The sequence below is a fragment of the Zootoca vivipara genome, chromosome 5, assembly GCF_963506605.1.
Source record: "Zootoca vivipara chromosome 5, rZooViv1.1, whole genome shotgun sequence".
Taxonomy (NCBI): domain Eukaryota; kingdom Metazoa; phylum Chordata; class Lepidosauria; order Squamata; family Lacertidae; genus Zootoca; species Zootoca vivipara.
Window position 1 is genome coordinate 30590427 of NC_083280.1, and position 23265 is coordinate 30613691.

General features: G+C 43.7%; 1 protein-coding gene across 6 annotated transcripts in view; it reads right to left on the bottom strand.

Moving 5' to 3' along the window:
- Positions 1–19251, bottom strand: part of ACSL3 (acyl-CoA synthetase long chain family member 3) — a 57760-nt gene extending 38509 nt beyond the window's left edge. Inside the window, exons 1-3 of one of the 6 annotated variants that reach the window (XM_060274554.1) lie at positions 19135–19221; positions 2767–2806; positions 576–674 (exon numbers count right to left, since the gene is read on the bottom strand). The gene's annotated coding sequence lies outside the window, so the exon portion shown is untranslated. Of the gene's footprint in view, positions 1–505; positions 675–2766; positions 2812–19134 lie in introns of all 6 variants that reach the window. The other 5 variants (XM_060274556.1, XM_060274553.1, XM_060274555.1 and 2 more) reach the window with 5 other exon arrangements.
- Between the last annotated feature and the right edge of the window lie 4014 nt (positions 19252–23265).

Sequence of the window (23265 nt, forward strand, 5' to 3'; positions counted from 1 at the left end):
CTCTTCAGCACAGCTAAAATTAAATTATATTAAAAAAATACTAATGTATTTTAAGAGCAGTTATTCCTCAAGAGCACCTGCTCACTCTCGTTGTTATTAGAGATAAAATGAGTAGTCCCAGTCAACTCTGAAATAAAAGGGGGTCAGGGAGAAGGCAGGTTGATTCCCCAGTTCACCCTTTCTAAGCTGCACCCTGACACCAAGGAGCAAGGTGGCTTATATACGGTAGTCTTTCTTTGCTTTATTTTGCCCACAAACTCTTTGGTGACATACTATTTTATGGATGCAGCTTTAAATATTTTTTTGCCAGGTTCCACTCAAGTATTAGATTAAAGTGTCTGCTTCAAAGAAAATGTGTTTTAGGATTTATTCAAAATCAGTCTGTCCAGAGTTCTGGGAAATGCACTGACTGATCCCATTATACAATTATTATACAATAATTACTTTCAGAGGTACGGTTCTTAAATGGGAAAGTGGGGGGAAATCCGGATAAAAATGTGTTTACCAGCTGATCTGATAATCCTGTGACGAACAATTAAACTAGAATAAAGCACAAAGTGTCAAGACAAAGAAACCTTAAATGACTTCTCATTGTTGTGGTTGGTACCGATGGAACAGCAGTTTCTAGACGCTTCAGTCTCAGCTGAGTATTTCACCCACAACGTTGCAGAAATCTAAAGACAAAAATGTGAAACTAAATTAAAGCAACAATAAAAAACTAATTGCTGCCCTTTCACCTAAATAGATGCAAGATCCAACCTGCAAATTTTCCAAGTTGCACTACATTAATTAGATACCGACAAAATGCAATTACTGCCATGGTACCCCATAGTCCATTGCATCACATTTTATTTATTTCCTGGATTTGTATCCCACTAACACAGCATTCAGGAAGGCTCACAACCAAAAAAAAAACCTAAAACCTAACATCCAAGACTAAGCAATTATGCATCATATTGATTCCAATTTATCCAACTATGAGATGTGCACCATCCACTCAAATCTGGATTCTGTTGGTTACTAGTCCATGCCTAACAGATCATGCACATCTACTACCACGTGTGGTATTCCATTTTTGGTACATCATAGTGAACATTTTTTTTATATAATTTGCCAGTACTCTAAAATTTGAGTCCTGCTCACAGCAGTGGGTGCAGACAACCAGCTGCCTACAGTTAGGAACTGGCACAGAAAACATCTTCAGGTGCTTCTCTTGCAGATACCACACAGCCCACTATCTCAGAGAAATTAAATCACAATGGCCTGTATCCTCCAAATAGCAAAAATGTGTACTTAACAATTTCAAACATGCAAGAACAACATGCTGAAAGACTGGGCTTACTGATGGGCTTAACAAAACAATTCTCTCTTCAACTTTTGCACAAATGTCCGAAGGAAGGCCATCTGCCCCCAAGATCATAAGGTGAGAATAAAATAAATAAATCAAAAATGCTTAAAACTACAAGAACTTCTAGTGTACAGTTCTCATTTTTAGTAGGTAAGTGGTTTGTCTGGGTTTTAAAAAAATAATTAGAATCACCTTGACAATCGCTGAACCTTGATAAGGTTTATTCTTTTTTAACAATAGCATTCAACTCAGTTTGCAACAGTCAAATCTAATATGGAATAATGAGCTTTTGCTGGATAACTCAGTCATATGGATCTAAATCTCAGGGTCGTGGGTTCGAGCCCCACACTGAGAAAAAAATTACTGTACTGTATTGTAGGGGGTTGAACTAGATGACCCTTGTGGTCCCTTCCAATTCTATGGTTCTATGGTAATATGAGAGTGAAGTCCTACGGCACAGTTTCTCAAACTGCAATCCATGGATTCCATTCAGATGGTCTAAGGAAAAGTTATGGAATGTTTGATAATATCTGTACTTGGTTCTGAACTTGGTTGGTTTTTTTTTCTGAGAACAGTGCATGAGACTGTTTACACAGAGTCAAATTATCAAAAAGATTAACAAGGACCCATGATTATCAGAATTGTTATTATCAATTTAATTTATACACAATTTAAGCATACACAAAATGATTAAATATCTAAATGATGCTGGTGTTGAAGGGGGGATAATATTGCACTTCATATTTAATCCAGAAACAAAACCTGAATATATATTTTTCTAGCTTGGTATCACCATACTTGCTACACACTTTTATTTGGTTGCAATAGCCTGCATATGTTATCATCAGATGCACTTCGCTAGCGTACATGGTTGGGTATTTTGTGGCTGTCAGCTGTGTGTTTAAGGGTTTCACTTGGTAGAGTTAAACATGGAAGGGAAACAATGTCTAAGTCCATCCAGTACATGATGTGAATTTATAGCTGTTAATGAAAAGGAAACACCCACTTAAAACACAATCCTGCCCACAGTTGCTCCCCTGCACCTTTTACAGGACCAAAGTACAATGCAGAGCAGAAGTAAAAAAATGCATGTGGTATCAGCTAAAGCCAGTGTAGGGTAATGGTTAGTGATGGACTAAGACTTGGGAGACCACCCAGCTCAAAACCCTATTCAGTCATAAAGTTCATTAAGTGGCCTTGGGCCTGTCACCATCACTCATCCTCATAACAACCCTGTGAGGTAGGTTAGACTAACATGAGGAGAAGGATAATTATGTATGCCACCTTGAGTTCCTTGGAGGAAAGGTGGACTATAAAGGTAATAAATAAAAAATAGTATTTTAACAAATGCACCTTGCTATTAATTTTACATATTTATCATAAAGTTTTTTGCTCATTATACAATTTAATTTTACTACCTGCTGAACTTTCTGTGCACTGCTCAGTTGCATTTCAGGGCTATACTGTAAACAAAGAAAAATATGTCACAAAATTACTTTGCTGTAACATATATCAGGCTCCACAGTGAACCAGCAAACCATTTGCTTCTGCCCCAGTTTGGGGGGTGACAATATAGAAAAATACTGTAATGGATTGAAAACACCCAGATACAAAATTTAAGCTACTGATCTATTTTGTATGTACTTCACATACAATCCTATGTGTGTCTACTAAGTGTGATGGGAGTTAAATTGGTCTTACATTCTGGTGTGTGATTGCAACCTTAGCCTGCAATCCTATGCACATTTACTTGGGAGACTGGATCAGTGTACATAGGAATGCAGTCAGTCTTCAGCTACTTCATCAACTAGCAGCAGTAACAGGTGTTGGGTGAGAAGCCTGGTGATAATCTAGCCCCATCAAAAGCTATGGGGCACAGTATTCAAGGGGAAACTGTCAAATCCGAAACTAATTACGTTAATTAAAGGAAAGATTATTTGGGGCGTTTCATTTTCGATAGCACACGTGCCTTAATGTTTTTTTTTCCTTCCGCTGTGCTTGTGACTCGCTATCTTAAAACCCAAAAACAAGTAGTGGGGATAAGCATCTTAAAATTGGAGCTAAAATCAAAGAACGGAACAATCGCCTTTCGCCATTCATTTCTAACAGGGGAACAGGATAGCGTTGGGGCCACTTGTACTGTATATATATAGTTGGGGGGGGGGGGAGTTGGCGAAGAGAAGGCGCTGAGTGAGCCGAGTGACGCTTGCTTGGCGTCTTTCAGCATCGTCACCCGGATGACGGAGGAGACGCAGCGCTGTTTCTAAAGGTGCAACTCTGGCTGGGGTGCAAACCTTACCTGGCCAAGTGGGATCACTTGTGGGCGGGAGGGAGGGAAGGCGACCTTCGTCCCCCCCCCCGCCCTCCCCCACCCGCTAGGTGTACCAGGCAACACCCACTGCCATCCGATCCCTTGTCCCGGGGGTTGAGAGCAGCCTCGGAGGAGGAGGCGTTGCCGTGGAAACGGAAAATCCGCTTTGTGACGCGGTTCGAACAGTGGCCGCTTCCCTCTAGCCCGCCCCTCCCCATCCGAGACCCAGACAAAAGGAGCCGCTCTGAGCCCACGTGGCTGCAAGCCTGTTCTCCGCCCCCCTCGAGGGAGCGCCGCGCATCTGGGAAACGTGGCTTCACGCGCATTCCACAGGGGTTCGGTGTCAAAAGATAAGCAAGGTTTGGCTGCCGGGTTGGAGCCCTACCTTCTAAGGTGAGGCTGCGGTTGTTTCAGTGGGGTGAAAGGGAAAAGCTCCGCTATGGAGCTCCCAGTAGTTTTAAGGAAGCCGATTTCACGTTTCTGCACAGGAGCGGGGAGCGGGAAACGCCCAACGAGCCCATCACGAGTTTAGGAGAGCTGCAACATGCTTTAAGTGCGATCTCACAAACTTTTAGGATTTTCCCTGGTTACGTTTCAATGCAGCTATAGGAGTGTCGATTAAACAGCCTTGTGTTGGTTTTTACGGGTCTCCTATGCTTCTTCATGCAACGCTTTTCCTGAACTTTTCGTCTATTAAAGTTTGGACTACAGTTCCCATCATCTTGGGCTCACTGGCCTGGCTGGCTGGGGCTGCTGGGACATAAAGTGCAACAATGTCTGGAGGACCAGTTTCCTCATCCCTTGGGCAAGTCCTGTCACCATGTTTGACAATCTGCACTCTTAAGGCTGGTATGCAGCCTAATGGACTGGAATGCTTAATTCAATTTCAAACCCCAATTTTGTAATGAAACGGCAAAAGTAAAGTGAAATAGATCTTTTACCAGGATAGTCATCAAAACTATATAATCTGAGCAAGTCAACAGCAAGTTGGGGCATGTGAAGGTAAACAAAGTGTTATAAAGATAGATGACATAGGTGTTTTACTCTGGAGCTTTATATTAGCTCACCAGGATAGTAAACATTAAATGTTGATTGCCACACAAAAGCAATACAGTCTAGTGATCTGTGAAATGACCATGTATTGGGCACACCAACAGCCTTAAGATTTTATTTGGCAAATATTTTATTAATATGCCTTTAGACTCAAAATTTCCATGCTGGCTTTTAAAATTATAAACAAGCTTTCAGGCAAAACAAGTTTTCACACTATAAAAAGGTAGCAATTGTGGGGTCTTCTTATTCATTCTACATTGCAGCAAAATAAAAAAAATTCCTTCAGTAGCACCTTAAAGACCAACTAAGTTTTTTATTTTGGTATGAGCTTTCGTGTGCATGCACACTTCTTCAGATTGCAGCAGTTGTCTTTAGCAAAGCATTCTGTCAGCAGTACTGGCTAACCAGATGCAGAGCTTAATATTGGCTCCTCATAATGGGAAATGCATGGATTTAGCCTTGGACATTATAACACAGCAGTGCCATCAAACACATTATCCGGTGATTTTCAACCAGTATGCCGTTGCACCCTGGGGTGCCTTGAATGATGGTCAGGGGTGCCGCTGGCAACACTGGCCTCTATCACACTTTCCTCTGATGCCTCTGTCCTACCTCTGATGCTTACACAACTGTTTTATTGCAGCAGTCCTGGCTATAAGCTCCGTAAGTGAATGGTGCCTCTGGGAAGCACCTCTCTTGGGGGGGGGGGGAGCAGCTCAGAGACCTGGGACAGGCAGCCATTCAGAGGACTCCCAAGGAGAAGGGAGATTAGAGGAGGTTAAGGGAACACTCCACAAGGGAGGGTGTTCAAAAACAGATGAGAGGCTGCCAGCTCTGCAGGCAAGAGGTGACATAACTGGCAGGGGTGCCACATAAAGAATGTAATTAGTCAAGTTGATGGACTCAAAAAGGTTGAAAACCTCTGACATAATCTATAACTCACTAGGATAGCTATCTAACCTCTAGAATTGACCACACACACACACACACACACACACACACGTGTTCTCCCTCTTATTCTGAGTAATTATATCATACTGTATTGTAAATTAGAATAAACCCTTCCAATATAAGAGGCTAGTACTTCCAAGGGGTCTTGAGCCCCAGCATTGCTCACTTTAGAAAGGAATTCCTGGCTATATGCCTAGTATAGAGGATTTCACAAGAGCAGGACTATTTTCACTCTTTGTTAGTCAATTGCTACCTAAAACCCAGAAGTATATTCTCTACATTAAAGATAGCTTTTTGTGATTTAGCAGCCTTGTAAATGAAGCCCACAAAGCTTACTCCCCAGCAAAAAAGTTAGTACAAGCCCCCTTCTCTGCAACTAGTATGGAAATGCAAACTTAGTGGCCTCTTAGCAGGCTAGTGAAAACAAAACAAAAAGCTTGCCTGCTATTGGAAAGAAAAACAGAGGGCGTCCCTCCTGTGTTGAATGTGGAAGAGAAGGTGTTTCCCATCCTTTACCATTAACATGGTATCCAAGTGGAGTGCGGGAAGAGTACTCACCTGCATAGAATTCCTCATCACTCACAGTTACCATCACTCACAATTGTTAAATAAAATACTGATTTAATGGCCAAACACAATAGTCATCCCTTAAGTGGTTTTAAGAGAGCTATTTTATGCACTGGGGCATAAGAACAATCTATGGCAATTCATTCCAAAGATGAACTCAGCATTAATAGTAATAATAATAGTAATAATAGTAAGAATACATTTTATTTATACCCCGTCCTCCCCAGCCAAGACCAGGCTCAGGGCGGCTAACACCGGATATAAAACAATTACTAGAAATTAAAGTGCAGCCTCCTTTCAACATAAACTGTTTGGGGAAGAAAATGTCAGATCTTCACCAGGCCAACTATCCAGACTGGTCCTACATGGGCCAGAAAAACCAGGGAAGTCCCCAAATATGAGTTCCATCACTGAAGGAAAAAGGAAAAGGGGAGGGGGTCAAGTTGGTTCCAGGCCAAAGGCCTGGCAGACCAACTCTGTCTTGCAGGCCCTGCGGAAAGAAATCAGATCCCGCAGGACCCTGGTCTCATGAGACAGAGCGTTCCACCAGGTCGGAGCCAATGTTGAAAAGGCTCTGGTTCTGGTTGAGGCTAATCTGACCTCCTTAGGGCCCGGGACCTCTAAGGTGTTGTTATTTATGGGCTTTAAGGTCCTCAGCAGGGCATACCGGGAGACGCGGTCCCGTAGGTACGAGGGTCCTAGGCCGCATTGAGAGAAGTACCAGTAATTGAAAAGCCACAGCTTAAAGCTGGCAAGCAAAATTATATATACCTCAGATGAATCATATATATATATATAGAAAAAAGGTAAAGGACCCATGGACGGTTAAGTCCAGTCAAAGGCAACTCTGGGGTTCCGGCGCTCATCTCACTTTTCAGGCTGAGGGAGCCAGCATTTGTCCATAGACAGCTTTCCACGTCGTGTGGCCAGCATGAATATACCGCTTCTGATGCAATGGGACACTGTGAAACACTGTTTACCTTTCCGCCACAGTGGTACCTATTTATCTATTTGCACAGGTGTGCTTTTGAACTGCTAGGTTGGCAGAAGCTGGTAAAGAGCAATGGGAGCTCACCCTGTTGTGCAGATTTGAACCGCCGACCTTCTGATCAGCAAGCCCAAGAGTCTCAGTGGTTTCCAGGACTCTCACACTATCTGAGGTACAGCAATCAGAAGTGTAAGGTCCATAAAGATAACACCATAGACTTTATGAAGTAGTTTAAGACTGTTTAGCTAGCAGTATTTCACTTAGTTGTGCAACACAATGACTGTGCATGACCCTTTTTTGTAACTGTTTCAGAGATTGGGAAAGGATAGGAGAGATACTCCACAACCCATTGAAAGTATATTACTAGAATCCAGCACTTTCCTCAGTACACTAGATCTTGCAGGGGGTGGGGTTATCTCCAGTAGCAGACAACAGAAATACCAGAGCAACAAAGAATAGGAATTGTTTGTGCAGTCATTGATAGTGAAGAATAGGCAAGGAAGCAGGAGCATCTTTTGGCTGAGCTATAAAATAACTGCAGGACAGAAGGCAGCAACGGAGGGGGAAAGGATGAAATAGTGGATTCTTCGTGGCTCATGTGCTGTCCCTATTATGTACTGTTACTTAGTGGTAGGTTTGGGGTTGAATTAGCAAGGGCTGGTATTGATTGATGCTCTATCATGCCAATCACCTGTCAATGTAACTTGTTGAATATCTCTTACTATTAACTAGTAGTCACAATCCAAATTGCACAACTCAGGCATTGCAGCAAACTGTGATAATCACAAACCAGAAGCCAAGGAAGCAATCAGTACATGTATGAGGAGAGGTAGCCTCCAAGGAATCTTTCTTTTAACATGTGGAGTTTCCTTCTGCTAGTTGTGCTTTTGGTATAAGTTTCCTTATACCAAATCAGACCACTGGCTCAACAATGACTGGCAATAGGTCTATGGAGTTTCAAGACAAAGTTTCCCCCCGGCCCTACCTGGAGATACCAGGAACTGAACTTTCAGTCCTTTCCATGCAAAACATGTGCCCTACCACCGAGCTACAATCATATGTTAAACACTTATTAACTGAATGTTGGATAATTTGTTACAAAGTACCCCCCCCCAAAAAAAATCCAGCTTTTGTTTTGTTAGCCTGTACCTGAGAAGTGAAGTTAATTTAGTCACGCAATAGCACATAATACACATCACTGTCCTTGTCTCTTTTCTACCCTCTGCTACTTCTCACTTCAGAGGTCTCCATACTACCACCCTAACAAACTCCAACATCTGAGAAATAAAAGCAAATGTGAAATCTCGCTCTTCTCTTCCCTGGCAAGCAAGTCCATTGGCTAAACAAACCGTTTCCCCCCTTGCCTTCTCCAGCAGCCCCAAGCCCACTTTCTGCTCCATAGGGCAGAATGCCACTTCTCTTTTAGCTTTTTACTCTGTCATCCCAGTCACTGTGTCTCAGCCAGTCCCTTTCTCTCCCTCCTTTTATCTTGTGCTTTCAAGCCCCTAATTGGGTCCCTTCTTCTTGAGGGAAATCTGCCCTTTTCCTGTGCTAAATCTATCATTCTATTTTGCTCACTTTGTGATCAAATCATGCTTGTGGAATAAATCTGAACCACTGCTGGATCAAGTTTGGCCTGCAGACTCTAGAGCAGGCATTCCCAAACTGCGGCCCTCCAGATGTTTTGGCCTACAACTCCCATGATCCCTAGCTAACAGGACCAGTGGTCAGGGATGATGGGAATTGTAGTCCAAAACATCTGGAGGGCCGAAGTTTGGGGATGCCTGCTCTAGAGGTTCACCATCCCTGTTCTACTCAGTATCAGTTTTCCTTCCAATATCAACTCCAGCCAAATCTCCTTCATCCAACACTTTCTCTAACCAATTTTAGTGCATCCTAGTTTTTCTATGTTCTGAGGCATGCTTTTCAATATAATTAATTATACTCTTGTATTGGTTTTTAATTCAACCTATTGTTAACACACACAGCTTCTTCAACAATAAGAATGCCTATTTTCTTTTTGATACAATGAAATGATTTTTATTTTTGCTATCCTTGTTGACATTTGAAGTGCCAAATTCTGGAGTGCATTCAGGTCTCAATGTCAAAAGAGCCTTTAAAAATATGAGCAGGGGTGTATGTTACAACTTCAGACTTGCATGCACACTTGAGGAAGTCCTCAAGGTATTTGTTCTGTATTTTCAGAAACATGAGTAACTCTCAAATGTCACAGTAAGATGTGATCAGTATATAGTGCTAATTCATTGCTGTACATTCATTGTGATGTATGGAAGTGAGAGCTGGACCATAAAGAAGGCTGATCGCCGAAGAATTGATGCTTTTGAATTATGGTGCTGGAGGAGACTCTTGAGAGTCCCATGGACTGCAAGAAGATCAAACCTCTCCATCCTGAAGGAAATCAACCCTGGGTGCTCACTGGAAGGACAGATCGTGAAGCTGAGGCTCCAATACTTTGGCCACCTCATGAGAAGAGAAGAATCCTTGGAAAAGACCCTGATGTTGGGAAAGATTGAGGGCACTAGGAGAAGGGGACGACAGAGGACGAGATGGTTGGACAGTGTTCTCGAAGCTATGAACATGAGTTTGACCAAACTGCGGGAGGCAGTGCAAGACAGGAGTGCCTGGCGTGCTATGGTCCATGGGGTCACGAAGAGTCGGACACGACTAAACGACTAAACAACAACAACAACAACATTGCTGTACAATGCCAAGCAGCCCCAATACTTTCATCTTTTGTAATTCCCACTGGATTCATTTATCCAATGAGATCAAAAAGTTGCTTAGGCTCTTACTATAGATACAAGATGTCCTTTGTCTACAGAATTAGAGCATCATTGTGACTAAGTACCACTTGGTAGTTGACTAAGATTAATTGGATAAACAGAAGACTATAGTCACCAGCTCTAGATACCCAGATATGTTGCCTTCAATAATGACCAAGCTGCAGGTAGGGGAGATGTGAGATGCAAAACATATCCAGTCTACAAGAGCAAAGACTAAGTCCCTGGTGTTTACTGAGGTGATACACCATGACTATACCACTTCAGACTGCAGATTCAGCTTCCATAACTGAATAATAATAATTAACAACAACTATAATAAATCAAATTTTTATACCACCCTTCATCCATAGATCTCAGGTCATTTCACGGTGTAAAACTTGAATATTGCACCCGCTTCTACAAATAAAATATTAGGCTATCAGGAGTAAGCTTTCTCTAACATTTTCTATCCAGAGGATTTCATACAGTAAAGCATTCAATTATGCAAGTGGTACAGTTCAGATACAAGTTTGTCACAAAATGAGTACTAGATCTTGGTGAACCAGCAGTAAGATGCACAAACTACAAATATTTGGGCTGAAGGAGCTTCTCTTTTAACGCAGGAGTTTCCCTAAATACCTTGGGAGTTCCTGCCAGCAGTAGAGGCCCCTTCTGTCCGTCCCCTCACTTCTGATTTTGGCAAACCATAAAAGAAACATGTAATTTTCATCTTTCTTCCCTTATTAGCAAAATGCAATGCCATCATTTTGTTGAAGGACTTGCTGGAAGGTGCTTTAGACCTTGGATACAAGAAAAATGTAATTTGATTTAAGTTTAGTGTGTTTAATCTCTGAAGTATCTACAAGCATAAAGTGATTACCTAAGGGCAGCAAGTGGACTAGGTTTCAGTGCTAATCAAGACAGCAAATACCCCTAAACCATGAACTCTAGATGTTGATAAAGCAGAGTAGCTAGCCTATCTTTAAGGCTATTGGGTAGTATTCAACTAAGCTTTACTCAGAGGAGACCCACGGCAATTAATGGACCCAACTTAGTCATGTTCATTCATTTTAATACATCTACTCCAAGTAAAACTTGGTTGAATACCACCCATTGTTAGCTCATCAGGCTCAGGTCCTCCATGAACACTGGAACATATAGAACATATAGAAAAAGGTGGTCTGGGATAAGCGTACCCACATTTTTAATGTTTTCCCACTGAAATTACATCTTTGTTGACCCCTCTGCATAAGTCATCTTTTCTAACACACTCAAGTTACCCAGACAAAAATTAATGTGCATGGTTTCTATTAACTGCTTAGAAGCCATTTGGTAATCAATTAATTAAAATATTTATAATATACTCCAGGGCAAAGAAAATAAGTTCCATGAAGCCATATGAATGCACACTCACTCCTAAATTCCTGTTCTGAAACACAGGTATACAGACAGACAGACAGACAGACAGACAGACAGACAGACAGACAGACAGACAGACAGACAGAAACTTCTCAAAGACATTCCAGGGAACTTTAGAAGATAAGTTCTCAAAAGGCCCACATCTCACCTGTAAAAAATCTCTTCCTGCCTGCCTGCTTGCTATACGTTAGACTCATGCTACAGCTACAGATTATACAGAGGGAAAGAAGGCTTATCTGTGCCAGTTGGTGGTAACTATGCCATTGTATTTTAATCAACTGATTAAAGCAAGCATAGGCAAACTCTGGCCCTCCAGATGTTTGGGACTACAACACCTTCATCAGTGACTTGGATGATGGGCTTGAGGACATCCTGATCAAGTTTGCAGATGACACCAAATTGGGAGGGGTGGCTAATACCCCAGAGGACAGGATCACACTTCAAAATGACCTTAACAGATTAGACAACTGGGCCAAAGCAAACAAGATGAATTTTAACAAGGAGAAATGTACAGTACTACACTTGGGCAAAAAAAATGAAAGGCACAAATACAGGATGGGTGACACCTGGCTTGAGAGCAGTGCATGTGAAAAGGATCTAGGAGTCCTGGTAGACCACAAACTTGACATGAGTCAACAGTGTGATGCAGCAGCTAAAAAAGCCAATGCAATTCTGGGCTGCATCAATAGGAGTATAGCGTCTAGATCAAGGGAAGTAATAGTACCACTGTATTCTGCTCTGGTCAGACCTCACCTGGAGTACTGTGTCCAGTTTTGGGCACCACAGTTCAAGAAGGATACTGACAAGCTGGAACGTGTCCAGAAGAGGGCAACCAAAATGGTCAAAGGCTTGGAAACAATGCCTTATGAGGAACGGCTTAGGGAGCTGGGTATGGTTAGGCTGGAGAAGAGAAGGTTAAGGGGTGATATGATAGCCATGTTCAAATATATAAAAGGATGTCATATAGAGGAGGGAGAAAGGTTGTTTTCTGCTGCTCCAGAGAAGCGGACACAGAGCAATGGATTCAAACTACAAGAAAGAAGATTCCACCTAAACATTAGGAAGAACTTCCTGACAGTAAGAGCTGTTTGACAGTGGAATTTGCTACCAAGGAGTGTGGTGGAGTCTCCTTCTTTGGAGGTCTTTAAGCGGAGGCTTGACAGCCATATGTCAAGAATGCTTTGATGGTGTTTCCTGCTTGGCAGGGGGTTGGACTGGATGACCCTTGTGGTCTCTTCCAACTCTATGATTCTAATTCCCATCATCCCTGACCACTGGTCCTGTTAGCAAGGGATGATAGGAATTGTAGTCCCAAACATCTGGAGGGCCGGAGTTTGCCTATGTCTGAATTAAGGAGTTCTAGCTTAAGGTCATATATATCATTTTTATACAATACCATCTATGCACATTATATGTACATAGGAAGTAAGAAGATGCCCCCCAAAAGTCACCTACAACTACAATGATGCAATTTCAAGAATAAAGTTTGAATTATAAAATAGTCTAATTGCTACATTTAAATTTATTTTCTAAGACAAGTCACACAAGCTATATGTTCACCCTGTACTGTTAGTGAAGCTTTCTATAAAAATGCACAAAAAAGAGCAAACCTTTTACACTGGTACCTCTGGTTACGGACTTAATTCGTTCTGGAGGTCCGTTCTTAAGCTGAAACCGTTCATAACCTGAGGCGGCTTTCGCTAATGGGACCTCCCGCTGCTACCACGCTGCTGTCACACGACTTCCTGGGGGAAAGTTTCCTCACATCCTGGGGGAAAGTTTGCAACCGGGAGCATCTACTTTCAGGCTAGCGGAGCTCGTAACCCAAAGTGTTCACAAGGAGAACGGTACATAACATGAGGTTCCACTGTACTGTTTAAATATGCATTCCTTGCACTCTACATTCTTTCACACACAAGAATTAGGGTAAATTCACACATTGCAAAGCAAAAAATCCATGTTTGCCATGGCAAATTCTAGCAAAACATATATTGCCTTATATCACCAGTAGAACCTTGGTGGTTCTAGGAAGCCTTAGTAGCTTCTTCAATAAGGAAAGCAGAAATAGGCCCAATTCCAGGCATAGGCAAACTCGGCCCTCCAGATGTTTTGGGACTACAACTCCCATCATCCCTAGCTAACAGGACCAGTGGTCAGGGGTGATGGGAGTTGTAGTCCCAAAACATCTGGAGGGCTGAGTTTGCCTATGCCTGGGCTAAGGTTTCTTGCACAGTACCTGGCTCACACAAATGGTCTCCTCCTACGGAGAACAGCCAAAGAGTTACAAGGTACCTCTAAAAGTCATGTGAGGCCACAGTGAAGGCTGGCAGGTCTGACTAGAGTTCCACATGACATTAATGACTATATTAAGACAATAGTAAACCATGGTTTATCATTATATGAGTAAGAGGGTCAGGGTCATGCACTGCCACCTTCTCTTTTCTGCAGCCACAAGATCGGAAGTTTTCACTTCTATTTTTAAACTAACTGTGGTTTATCATTATGCCCAAACCCGGACAAAGTGATTTTTAACCATAGTTTTTTGTTTGTTTCAATAACCCAGATTTAAACACAGTTCAGGGTGCAGGTACAATACTAGACTGCTATTAATTGACACTTCTAATCTCATTGTGGCCCTACCAGACAGGGAGGGAGAAGGGTATCTATCAGACAAGATTCTAACACATATGTGCGAACATATATTTCCCAAATTTCCTAAAACACACTGGGGTTCCTTCACAAACAAGATGATGATGTTTTAAACATTTGTTATAAGCCAATTGCCCTTATTAATGAAGCCTTTGCAATACGCTCACAAAACATTTCCACCATCAAAGCCTTCCCTACTGGATTAAACTGAAGGACAGGCCCAGTGCATAAATGTTTAGGGAAGCTTTTAATGTTTAATAGATTATTGCATTTAAATAATTCTGTTGGAAGCTGTCCAGAGTGGCTGGGGAAACCCAGCCTGATGGGTGGGGTATAAATAATAAATTATTATTCTTATGGTACCATTATGAACATGTTGCAGCACACATAGGACTATGCACTGGGATAACCAATTTCTGGCATACATAGAAAAGCATTTTTATGATGAAAGGTGCCCACATGCAGGTGATAGCAGAGAAATAAACACCATATTACACCACCATATATGGGTAATATTTCTGTGGTATAGCACCTACAAATTTAAGAAACTCAGTTTGCCTCCCAGAGTATGCAATTTTATTCTGAAAAAAGATTGCTTTGTATGTTTCGTCACCTCTGGTGTGAACTCCTATAAAGAAGAAAGTGCCTACCCACTACTACCGGTAGTTAGTCGAAGGAGACTATGGGGTTGCAGCGCTCATCTCCATTCAGGCTGAGGGAGCCGGCGTTTGTCCACAGACAGCTTTCCGGGTCATGTGGCCAGCATGACTAAGCCACTTCTGGCGCAACGGGACACCATGGCAGAAGCCAGAGCACACAGTAATGTCGTTTACCTTCCTGCTGCAGCAGAACCTATTTATCTAAGGCTCAGTGGTTTAGACCACAGCACCACCCATGTCTGTTTTTGTCATGCTAATGACCCTTGCTGTTTAATGTACTGCTCTGAACCTTTAGAAATTTCCACATGCCATCCATACATTTATGGTGAATGCCCTTTCCTGCTCATCTAGACACTTGCTGTAGGGCACCATTGCCTACACTTATCTGTATTGTTACATCTACTTCAACAACAGATAACACTCCTGGTACACCTCAATGTACTTGTGAAACACAAACCATGAGACAACCACTGATCACAAAAAATTCACCTGTGTAATAGAAACCTTAGTGTGCCACTGGAAGAGCAAGATTGCGGCAGTTTTGTATACAGTGGTACCCTGAGAAGTCTGCCACCAGAGTGGCACTTCTGCGCATGCGCGAAGTGCACAGAATACTTCTGCGTACGCAGTGAAACCCGGAAGTAAAACCTTCTGGGTTTGCCGCATTCGCAAGCTAAAAAGACACAACCTGAAGCGGACGCAACATGAGGTATGACTGTAATTCCCTCTCCAGGCCCAGCAGCAGGAGAGTACTGCTAAACTGGGCCCAAAGCCAGCAGAGTTTGGACTCTGAATTTTCATTTTAAAATAAAATAAAAAAAACAAGTCTTTAGCCTTTGCGAACCAAGAGTTATGAAGCAAGACATGCAGACAACACTGAGTGCTTTGTGAGCCATCACCAATTTTTGAAACAACAGATGTGACAGACAAGTGCTAGAGAAAAATATTAGAGTCATACATCCACCAGGGAAGACCCTCAAAACCAGGAAGACCCTGGTTCATTTTGAAGCTGACTTTGGGTCTTCTCTTCCTTCAAATGTGATTTTTTTTCTGGATTCAGATAACAGAAGAGAATGCATGGTTCATTCTGAAGCTCTCTTCCCCCCCCCCCGCCCCTCTTTTCTTGTAGAGTTGTGATTGCTGCCCAGTGAAAACAACGGCTACTGCAAGGCAGAAGATACAAACAAGGACTTTATACTCTTGCATTCAGGTTTAAATACTTGCAAAACAATCATTGAGTGTACCAGTATGAACATTTCAATTCCCTGTAATGAAAATAATATTGTTATTAGTATATCCACTTGGGGGGCAGAGGGACTGGAGTAACAGCTCTGAAGTGTAGTCCAACCCTGGCATGTTGTGGGGGTGGGAGTTAGATAAATGCAGCTGGGGGGTGTTTATTGGTTATACAGTGGTACCTCGGTTTAAGAACAGCCCTGTTTATGAACTATTCGGTTTACGAACTCTGCAAAACCAGAAGTAGTATTCTGGTTTGCAAACTTTACCTCAGTCTAAGAACGGAAGCCAAATGGTGGAAGGGTACTGGTGGCGGGAGGCCTCATTAGGGAAAGCACGCCTCAGTTTAAGAACAGTTTTGGTTTAAGAACAGACTTCCCAGAACGGATTAAGTTCGTAAACCGAGGTACCACTGTAGTAGCAACATGGAGAGGTTAACTGCTTTCAGACTTATGAGGGGATAAAGAAATTCTCCAGGGGAATGTTGCTGCTGATATAAATGCTAAAATGGGTATAGCTATGTAAAAGGTTCATGTCTTTCTTCATAACCCTTGGTGAGTGAGGGACAAAGTACAAGCTACATACAGTGTACAAGGCCAAGAAAATCCTGTTGGCATCCCTGGTTCTGGCAATCCAGAAAAAGAGAAAGTAATAGCATTACCACTGAACTATGCTACATGGCCTGCCTGTTTATTTTTCTTTACACTAATGTTTTATTTTAATATAAATATGTCTGACCTCCCGTATTATGGAGAAGTAGCTTGACAATGAATAGTCAGCTATAGTGTATCAAAGAAACAACCAAATCAAAGCCTATCAGAGTTATGTCGTGAAATCTCAAGATTTTAAGAGCCTTACTTTTGCCCATTTGAAATTAGTAACTGCAATTACCTACCTACAAGATCCAGTGAGTATATAAAAGGCTTGAATTATTCAAAATGCCATAACTATGTACTGACATGAAAATAGAAAAAACCACCCAGAAATATGGCTTAGATGGAAATATTGCAGGAAATTTTTTGAAGGAATATCCTGTACTTATGTTTTACCAATACAGTAGACCCTCAGCTTGTGTGAAAGTTACATTTCAGGGATTGTGCCCAAAGCCAAAATCACGCATAGTTAAAAACCCATTGTGTTCAATGTTAGGTGGAATTGCCGGTCATTTCCCCCAGAACCCTGCCCCCTTTTAACTTTATTTTTTAATGTTTTACCACATGCTTAAAGCTGAATATGCACAAATCATCAAAGGCGTGCAAGTTGCAGGCTTACCGTAACAGTTTATATTTAATTAACCCTAGTAAGATTTCAATGTAGCTTAATGATTAATCATGTATCAGTGTAGTTAATCAATTAGCATCTTCAAAACAAAGAACTATCACTCCAACTCTGATGAAAGAATCTAATATCGTGTCAGAAGTGCAACATTACAGGTTGGCCTCTACACTGTTGATACAAACTCAATGCATACCTCATCAGCCAGTATGAATACAATCATGTTAGCTGTGATCCTCTAGTTACAATGCTCATTTCAATTTCTCATCATCTTTTCAGAATCAGTTTATAAGCAGTGTTTTAATCTGCTGGGTATTTAAGCCAACTATGTCTGACTGGGAGGCTACGTTTTTCAGCCTCCACCCTAACTCTATTGTACAGTACAGTATATCTTTCCCTGCTCTTTAGAATCAGAAAGGGAAACAAAAACCAGAAGATGTCTCCATGAGAGGTTGATGCAACCCAACAGAGAGGACAGATCTGTGAGAGATCAGAATCTGGTAATAACAAGCCAATCCCTACCAACTTCAATGGCAACAAGCTGAACCAATCCATAAGTCTTCAGCTTCCCTAAACACCCAGAACATACGGTACTTAATATGAATGGGTGCCAGGTTGCAGCCTCATCTGCATTTCTTTGCAACATGTTATGCACCCCAGCAATGTTTATCAATGAACTTGCATAATCGTAACAGGATTTGAGTGAAAGTTGTCTTCATATACAGGGGGGGGGCAGTCCACCTAACCTAACCCAATGACAGAACAACGCTAACCATGTCTACTGAGAAGCAATTCCTATTGAATTCATTTGTGTGTACCCCAAGTTAAGAGGGGTTAGGATTGCAGCCTTATTCTCCTTGGCAAAAGGGAAAGCAGTGTAAAAGTGGGTTTTCCCTACAATTTCCATGCTTGTTTATACATTTGTACCAACCAGTATCATATTGTTGTTATATGCACATTTGGAAGAGCTTCCTAACATACTAAAAGAGAACTGGAGTCCTAGCCATTTCACTATCTTTACACAAGCAGAGAATTAGCACTGTAATTCTAGCTGGCACGTGACAGGGCCCTCAGAACTGTGTGTGCACATGCACCCCAGTACTGTATTGTTTACAGGAGCGTAGGCTCTACTCCTGATTTTTCCATCCTAGCTGAGAGTATAAGAAATGTCTTTTTTAAGGCAATCCTAAACCTAAATCATATTGGGGTCTAAATCCCACTGACCACAACGGAGCCTCCTGCATAGGACGGCCCAGCGGACACAAGACCATCACTCCCCCTTGCTTATTTGTCAGCGGACTCGAATCCAGGCGACGGATCTGCGCGTGTGAAAAAGCCGCTGGCTCTCCGGCGCACCGCGCACGACTTTGCACACCCACCCCGGGCACGGCAGAGACGTGCCTGAAAGGCGGGACGTCGTAGTAAGTACATGCCGCGGCGCAACCCAGGGCACGTCTGCTCGGAAGCAACACCCTCCGAGGGGAAAAGCGTGCACGCAGCTGCCACCTCCGTGGGCCTAAAAACCGAGCAAAAAATAAAAAGCGAAACTGCCGACGTGTGAATCGGTGTGAAGTTACTCGGGATTTAATCGCCCGGAATGAAACCAGCAGGCCTAGCGCCGCCGCCGCGAAGCCCCTTCCCCACGTGCACCTCCGGGCCCGTGGCCGCCTCCCTGTGCTGATGTTGTGGGCCCCGATCCCGCGCTTCCCTCCCCGTCCTCCCCTTGAGAAGAGACCCTGTTCGTCAACCAGAGCCTGAGAGGCTCCCGCCGCCTGAGACCCTCCTGCCTGGCCGCCGCCGCCTCTGACCCGCCGGCCCGCTAAGCTGGGCTCGCCCTCGCCCGCCCGTTGACCCGGCTCTCCTGCCTGCCCACCGGCTCCACAGCCCTGACTCACCGCCGCGGCCGGAGAAGGGAGAAGCCGGCGAGAAGGGATCTGCGCGTGTGCCGAGGGTCGCTTCGGCCGGCCGCGCTGTGTAGCTCCAGCGTCGGGGGCGGGCCCAACCCCCGCGGAGCCAATGAGCGGCGCCCAGGCCGCGGAGATGCCCCGCCACCGCCTTCTTTCTCTCTCGCTCGCTCGCCGACCCCTCCCTCCCTTCCTTCCGCTCCGAGCTGGCGCACCTCACAATCGCCACCGCCGCCGAGGAGCATCCTCATTCCATATGCCGCGGCGGAGGATCCTCATTGGCTGGCGCGGGGTGGCGCGCGAGGGGCTGGCGCTGCTGCGTTCTAAAACGGCTGTGTCTGTGAGGAGGGTTGCGCGAGGGAGCTGCGCGAAGGGTTACTATCGGTCACCGCCGGGCCTGGCGTTACGGGAGCCGCTGGCGGGCCGCTGGTGAATGACACAAGAGACCCATTACAGTTGCTGCTGGGGGAAAGTAGGCTCCGAGTGCAATATTATATATATATATAGTCTTTGCATTGCAAATAAACACACGACACTCTCGTGGGCTTATCGGCTCTTGCATTAGTAGTAGTAGCGGCAGCAGCTTTACTTTCGTCATCGTCATGTGTCCTGATCCAATGTGATGATACAATTCGTGTCGTGCATGTTCCAGTCAGAAAATATTCAGGGGCGCTTGCACCCAGCTCTCTCATGCACACAGGATTGCAGCCTGAGCGAGGGAGGGAGAAATCATCCTATTCTTCTGATTGCTAATTGATTTTAATGTTGTTATTCTATATAGTTGCAACCCTTCCCGGCACCTCACGGTGAAAGGCCGTTTAGGAAATGGAATAAATACAATTAATGGTTCGTGTGTAGTTTATCATACGGATCAATGAGGCTTGCCTGCTCGACTCCTGCCATTTCATTCTACCATCTAAGCAAGTTATTATTTATTACATAACCATGTAATCCCCACATGTTCTTTCTCAACCACTATAGAGACTGCAGGAAAACCATGAATGGAGCACAGGAAACTCGGCTTCAGCGTTTTTGCTGATTTGAAGGAAGGAATCCATTTTTAAATTGGGTGGGGGCGTTCCCCCTCACACTTGGCATTTATTTAAGATGCTTCATATTATAACAATTATGGTTGCTACTAACTGCATCAGGAAGAAGGCAACACAATCTTGCATATGTTTACATAGCGGTTCACGCCATTGATTTAAAATGGAAATGACAACACCCTTCCCATTCACTTATCTGCACCTGGCAATGAGCTCTGTACCTTTGAACATGCTCTGATTCCTGGTGAGTGTAGGAGGATGTTAACCTTAGGGCAGGTGATTATTTCCTGCTGATGAACACTGCCCAGAATTTCTCTATATTATGGTTACCAGATTTTTTTCAATGAATCCAGGGACACTTTTTTGGGGAGGGGGGGAAGCTGAGTAGCAACAGGGAGTCAGTAGTGGGGATGGTGAGGCAAAAGACCCTGGGCCCAAGCACACAAGCATATTGTATAAAGGTGCAAAACCCTTCTTTCGCACCCTGTGAAACATAAATGCGCAGAATTTTTTTAAAAACTGGGCAACGGCGCACTGCTCACCTGTGACTCCCGAGCCTCCCCCGATCTCCTGCCCCCTTCCCCCTTTATTTTGACAGATTGGGGGAGGCTCGGGAGTCGTGGGTGGCGGCAGTTGCCCAGGAGGGGGGCAAGGCACACGGTTTCTCTGCCAAGCAAGGTGCAAAGCCCTTCTTTTGCACCCTGTGAAACATAAATGCACAGTTTTTTCAAAAAACAACAACAACTGGGCAACGGCTGGCCAGCTTCAACTCCCAAGCCTCCCCGGATCAGTCAAAACAAAGGGGGAAGGGGGCAGGAGATCTGTACCGCCAGACGTCCCCGGTTCCCCTTTGGCAGTGGTGGCGGTAGCGGCAGTCAGCACCCTGGAGCCAGCCTGTTGCACAGCTGGCTCTGGCTGGCTTCAGGAGATGCTCGCTGCCGTGGTGCCCGCCATTTTTCCTCTCCAGAAGTCTCCATGTGATGTGTTGTGCACATGACACATCATATGGGGACTTCCGGAAAGGAAAAATGGCGGGCGCCATGGCAGCGAGCAGCTCCTGAAGCCAGCCAGAGCCAAATGCAGCTGTGGTCTGAGTCTCTAATCTGCTCACTATGAGAAGCTCCACACATCAATCATGTTTGCTATATTCTCCTGGTATGCCCCGCAGAGGACCATAAGCTGCATGAATAACCGTAGTTTAGAGGTCCCGTGCCCTAAGGAAGTCAGACTATCCTTCATCAGGGCCAGGGCCTTTTCAGCGATGGCTCCGACCTGGTGGAATGCTGTGTCCCCTGAGACTAGGGCCCTACAGGATTTAACCTCCTTCCGCAGGGCCTGTAAGACAGAGCTATTCTGCCTGGCCTTCAATTTAAATTTCACCTGATCTTTTATTCCCTTTCTCTTCCCTCCCCCTCCCTTTTTTATGAAGATTACCCGCTCTGAGACCCCACATCTAACTCTCCCCTGGCCTCCTTGCTGGCCCAAGTACGGTAGGACTAATTTAGCCAGCTAGACCTGGTGACCATCCAATGTTTATTGGATGGGTTTTCCCCCAAATTGACTTTTGGAACTTTGAATTTTATTTACAGGTAGGTAGCCGTGTTGGTCTGAGTCGAAGCAAAATTAAAAAATTCCTTCAGTAGCACCTTAAAGACCAACTAAGTTTTTATTTTGGTATGAGCTGAAGTGTGCATGCACATTTTTTTTTTGAATTTTATTGTTATTCATGCTTTTATACTGTATTTTATGCTGTTTTTATGTTGTATCATAATTAAGTGTTTTAAATTTGTTGTTAGCTGCTCTGAGCCCAGTTTCTGAACTGGGAAGGGCGGGGTATAAATAAATTATTGTTGTTGTTGTTGTTGTTGTTACATGAGTTTTCTGGAGCAAATGTACAACATGTGAGCAACAGGTGCACACCTGTGGGGCTGAGAGGCCTGGTTGTGCTAAACCCTCCATCCCAAGCACATGAGCATTTAAGAGCATGTACCTGGCAGTTACAGGTTCGAATCCCCGTGACGGGGTGAGCTCCCATTGCTCAGTTCCAGCTCCTGCCAACCTAGCAGTTCGAAAGCACGTCAAAGTGCAAGTAGATAAATAGGTACCGCTACAGCAGGAAGGTAAACAGCGTTTCTGTGCACTGCACTGGTTCGCCAGAAGCAACTTAGTCATGCTGGCCACATGACATGGAAGCTGTACGCCGGCTCCCTCGGCCAATAAAGTGAGATGAGCGCTGCAACCCCAGAGTCGTCTGCGACTGGACCAAATGGTCATGGGTCCCTTTACCTTTACATTTTTACCTGGCAGTTTAAGCATGGGTAGTACCATTGTACCTTTGACAAACAACTCACATAAAACATGGAGTCACTTTTAATAGTTAAGAACATAAGGGAAACCTACTGGATCAAGCCAATGGCCCATTTAGTCCAGCATCCTGTTCTCACAATGGCCAACCAGATGCCTGCAAGCAGGACCCAAGCACAGGAGCACTTCCCCTCTTGGCTATTATACTGATTTTGCAGATTTCCAGGGATTTATAGGAGTTTCCTTCTGATGGCCTGCATCCTCTTCTGACTTCCTTTCATTATGCCTGTTAAGTAAACTTGGATGGTTTTAAATGGGGTTTAGACAAATTCCATTGTCAGAGGTATTGCCATGTCCTCCTTGAGGGGCTCCCCATAGAAATCTGGTTGGCTACCGTGAGAACAAGCTGCCAGACTAGATGGGCCCCTGATCTTATTCAGCTCTTCACTGATTTTCATATTGTATGTTTATATTGCTATAACCTATCCTGGGACCTTGTGATGAAAGGTGGGTAAGCAATTCAGTTAATAATAATAACTTAAGTAAGTGCACGTGTTTGTTATACAGTATCACTAATTATTATGGCAATGTAACTATTAAACTAATAATAATAATAATAATAACAACAACAACAACAATTTATTATTTATACCCCAGCCACTCTGGGCGGCTTCCAACAGAAAAATAAAACAATGTATTAAACATTTAAAAGCCTTCCTAAACAGGGCTGCCTTCAGATGTCTTCTAAAAATCTGGAAGCTGTTTTTCTCTT